The sequence below is a fragment of the Heptranchias perlo genome, unplaced genomic scaffold (genome assembly GCF_035084215.1).
Source record: "Heptranchias perlo isolate sHepPer1 unplaced genomic scaffold, sHepPer1.hap1 HAP1_SCAFFOLD_60, whole genome shotgun sequence".
In the NCBI taxonomy this organism is placed as follows: Eukaryota; Metazoa; Chordata; class Chondrichthyes; order Hexanchiformes; family Hexanchidae; genus Heptranchias; species Heptranchias perlo.
This window is the reverse complement of record NW_027139623.1, coordinates 5,293,535-5,298,211: the sequence shown is the minus strand read 5'-3', so window position 1 is coordinate 5,298,211 and position 4,677 is coordinate 5,293,535. Positions and strand designations below refer to the sequence as shown.

The 4,677-nt window shown below is 44.5% G+C and overlaps 1 non-coding gene across 1 annotated transcript; it reads right to left on the bottom strand.

Moving 5' to 3' along the window:
• Window positions 1-3,501: 3,501 nt before the first annotated feature.
• Window positions 3,502-3,572, bottom strand: trnag-ucc (transfer RNA glycine (anticodon UCC)). Its single transcript has one exon. It is a non-coding gene; the product is annotated as a tRNA-Gly (tRNA).
• Between the last annotated feature and the right edge of the window lie 1,105 nt (window positions 3,573-4,677).

Sequence of the window (4,677 nt, the reverse complement as noted above, 5' to 3'; positions counted from 1 at the left end):
AAAGCTCTTTCCACAATCAGTGCACTGGAGTTTACAAAAGTCCTCACTGTGAATACAGAATAGAAATTCAGAACAGGCAATTCTAGTTTCTATGGAACATTCTTCCTGCTCATTCCCCCAGACTGTAAATCCCAGTCTCACACACTCACCCTCCTCCCTCTGCTGAAACCCAAACCCATCGCACCATCTCCAACATTTGGGTTGGGTTGGAGGCCTTGAATCTGAGTTGGGAAATATAATTGGAGAAACATGATTCAATTTAGAAAGTAAACTATTCAAAATCAAATAACATGGATTATTGTAATTAATATAGTCCTTTCACGCCTCGTGGGAAAGAAGTGATGTCTGGGCTGCGGATGAGTGTTTGCGCCCGGTTACACAGCGTGTCCCTCTCTCTCCGCTTCAAATTCGCTTCCTTTGGCTCACGGCCTCATTCACGCATCCAGCTGACTGCAGCCCTTTAAAGCTCCTCTGGAGTCATCCTTTGTTTATTTACTTGACCCATTGCCACCCAACTTGCCTTGCACCTTCATCCCTTTTTTTGCTTCATCACTCCTGCCCTCCACCCTATCACAGACCTTCCTTTTTGTTCTTTCCCTCCCCGCCCCCTCTTTCCCTGCCTCTCGACTTGCTCAAAAACTGTTAATTCTTTCACTTCTTCAAGTTCTGACAAAACCTTAACACTAATCTGAAACGTTAACTCTGTTTCATTCTCCGCGGATGCTGCCTGACTTGCTGAGGATTTCCAGCATTTTCTCTTTATGTTTCACATTTCCAGCATCCGCAGTCTTTTGCTTTTGATTGGTAAACCTCGCCCATTGACACACCACCACAGAAATATCGGTAAGAGGGTTTTACAATGGCGATAATCTTACCCAAAATGCCCCGCGCGGTAGAATACGTTCTACCTGAATTCGAAGGGGAGCAGCGCGCAGCCGCGGGAAGGGCCCATGGCCAGAGCATGCGCGGTGCTGGTCGGAGACACTGAGCGGGGCCGAGCGGAGTCTCAGCAACACCGAGTGCGGCTCAGAACCCGAATCAGAGCCGGGGGGCCCGGCGGACGGGCGGACGGGTGGCCCGGGTGCCCTTAGCACCATTAAACCCCTCATCCAGCGCCTCCCTCGTCCCACCCGCCGCTTCCCGGTTTCTTCTCCTGTTTCCACCGAGTCCGACTCGCGACAAACTGCAGGACCGAAGCGCTCCCAGAATGCAGGGCGGGCCTGGGGAGCATGCGCAGTCTGATCGCGAAATCAGCGCCTTGGAGAGATAGAGGGTTTTCTCGGTCGCGGGGGATTGTGGGGGCTCCGGCCGCCATTAGTCACCGGGTGTCGGTCAGTGTTTTTTTGCCGGCGTCGCGCACAGAAGCGTTTCTCGAAATACGGACTGAGGAATTGAGGGTCGGTTTGCTGAACAGACACTGACCGTACAATGTGGAACAGTGTTTCACAAACATTTTTCCTCGTGACCCAGTGGAAGGAAAACACTTCCCTCAGGGATCCAAAACAATAATATCTTCCGGCTGGAGTTTTCATCAAATCCCAATAAAGGTCAGTCCATGCTCTTCACTTCATTTCAAGTAATAACTAAAATTAGACATCGACGTTACTTGAAAAACATTTGAAATATTGTGTCAATTTGGTAAATAAAAGTTCAGGTTGAGTTTCACTTACTTAATGTGACGGATGTGTCTGCCTGTTGTTCATGATCTCGTTCCAATCTGGATCACAAGATGAAAGCGCTCCACGCATATCAGGCACGGTTGAGTCGGTTTCTTTCTCTTGTTTTTAACCTTCTCAAAGTCGAAAATCCCAGTTCGCAGATGTAGGTTTTTGTGAACGGCAGGAACAACGGAACACTAATCTTACTTACAGTGGATAATCTTTGAAAGCACTGATCCAAAAATAAGACAAACTGAATGACTTGAGGCGTGTTTTCAGTGCGCTGTCACAGGTGAGTCGCACCAGCCCGTTTTCTTGATCAGGCATCAAATTTAGCTTCATTATAGATTCAGGATTTTCGAAAGCAAAAGGATCTTTCACCCAACGCTTTTCCATCGAATTTTCAAATCCCTCTGCAGGGAAGTAGTGACTAAAATTGTCAGACAGAGCAGCGAAATGAAACTGTATGACACAGTTCATTTCATTCCCTTTATCTTCGTCGATACAGTTCTCTCCACCCCAGAGGATTGTGGATGTTCAGTCGTTTAGTGTATTCAAGATTGAGTTTGATAGATTTTTGGACAAGACAATCAAGGGATATGGGGATCGGGCAGTTAAGAGCAGATGATCCATTGAATGGCGGAGCAGGCTCGAGGGGCCGTAAGGCCTACTCCTGCTCATATTCCTTATGTTCTTATCTTGCCAGAGGTGCGGTGCCCAGAACTGAACACAATACTCTAAATAAGCTCTAACCAGAGCTCTGAATAACTGTGACATAACTGCCACTCATTTTTATTTCCTGACCCTTGAAATATACATCAAAATACCATTACCATTTTAACTTATTTTTGCACCTTTTAGTGAATTCTGTACTTGGTCTCATTAACCCCTCTGCTCATCCACAGTTCCTAGTTTCTTGCCCTTTAGAAAATACTCTGATCTATCTTTTTAAGGTCCAAAGTGGATGACCTTACACTTCCCCACGTTGAACTCCATCTGCCACAGTTTTGACCACTCACTGAATCTATCAATGTCCCTTTGCAACTTTCTGCTCCCATCTATAATGTTTACGGTGCTACCTAACTTAGTGTCATCAGCACACTTGGATATAAGGCTCTCTACATAAGAATATAAGAAATAGGAGCAGGAGTAGGCCATACGATACGCGAGCCTGCTCCGCCATTCAATCAGATCATGGCTGATCTTCGACCTCAACTCCACTTTCTCGCCCCATCCCCATATACCTTGATGCCATTAGCGTCCAAAAATCTATCGAACTCAGCTTTGAATATATTCAACGACTGAGCATCCACAGCCCTCTGGGGTGAAGAATTCCAAAGATTCAAAACCCTTTGAGTGAAGAATTTTTTCCTCATGTCGATGCTAAATGGCCGACCCCTGATCTTGATACTCTGACCTCAAGTTCTTGACTCTCCAGCCAGGGGAATCAGCCTCTCCGCATCTACCCTGTCGAGCCGTCTAAAAAATTGACACGTTTCAATGCGATCATCTCTCATTCTTCTAAACTCCAGCGAATATAAGCCAATTTTACACAATATCTCTTCATAGCACAATTGCAACAAGCCCTTATTACTCTTATATTGCAACACCGTTGCAATAAAAGCTCACATATCATTTGACTTCCTCACTCTCGTTAGACCCTTGGTAGCTCACTATTTCCAGTATATTTGTAATCTATTCCTTCTATAGGAAAAATAAATTAACGTTGAAAATATTTTGCTGTAATTATACCAGTTTATGTTTTGGAAACAATATCCAGCTGAACTGCAACAAATTCGATGGCAAACTTAATGATGGAAATAATATTAGAAGAATACTGAAATGCGATGGCCGGGAATCGAACCCGGGTCAACTGCTTGGAAGGCAGCTATGCTCACACTATACCACCATCGCTGACAATCAGGGATGATCAAATTGCTCTCAAACATCAGACCCTGAACAGACACTGCAGGCTGTTGGATTTTGTTCTTCATTTAAACTGGTTTCTGACGGATCCTTTCTCGCTCTGTTGCAGTTCCCGTTTCCGCCCAGTAGATGTCGCCAACCCCCAATCAATGGAAATTACACAACAGCCAGTAATTCTTCACCTGATATCGGACTGAAGAGACAGTCGATACCTGCAATACTTGACCGGCTGGAAATACATTTTGCCGCAGCTCACATCAGCCATTGAGTAAAGTTAAATAATTACATTAAATCATTATGGAGACCTGACTACCAGCTGGGCACGAATGGCAGCTTCATATTCAAGTCTATAAGATCTTTAGAAAGGACAGAGAAATAGGGAAAGGAGGAGGAGCAGCAATATTACTAAAGGACAATATTACAGCAGTTCAAAGATAGAATATCAGTGAGGGTGAGCGGGCAGTGTAAACACTCTGAGAGAGACCCAAGGAGAGCAAGGTTCATGCAGTTGATGCAATATATTTGGATTTTCCGAAGGCCTTCGATAAGGTAATGCATTGTGCACTCATGGCTAAGTTCAGAGCACGTGGGTTCAGGGACAGGTGATGGAATGGTTTGCAAGCTGGCAACAAAACAGAAAACAGAGAATAGAGGTTAAGGGTAGTTACTCAGATTGTCAAAAAGGTGGGAAGTGGAGTTCCACAGGGATCGGTGTTGGGACCACCGTTCACAATTTACATGAACAATTCGGGACTCGAGAATCGGAAGTACAATTTCAAAATTTGTGGACGACAACAAATTGGGCGATGTAGTTAATACAAAGGAAGAATGCATCAAAATGCAAGAGGACATTAATAAAGTTGCAGAATGAAGAATAAGGAGGTCACACACTGCTTGGATAATAAGAGTCTAAACGGGCTAGAGGAGCAAATGGATCTCGTGGTACAGATATAAAAATTACTGAAAGTAGCGACGCAAGTTAATAAGGTCACAAAAAGGCAAATCAAACACTGGGATTCATTCTAGAGAGATAGAATTGAAAATCAAAGAAGTTATGTTAAAATTGTATGGGACTTTGGTTAGACCACACTTG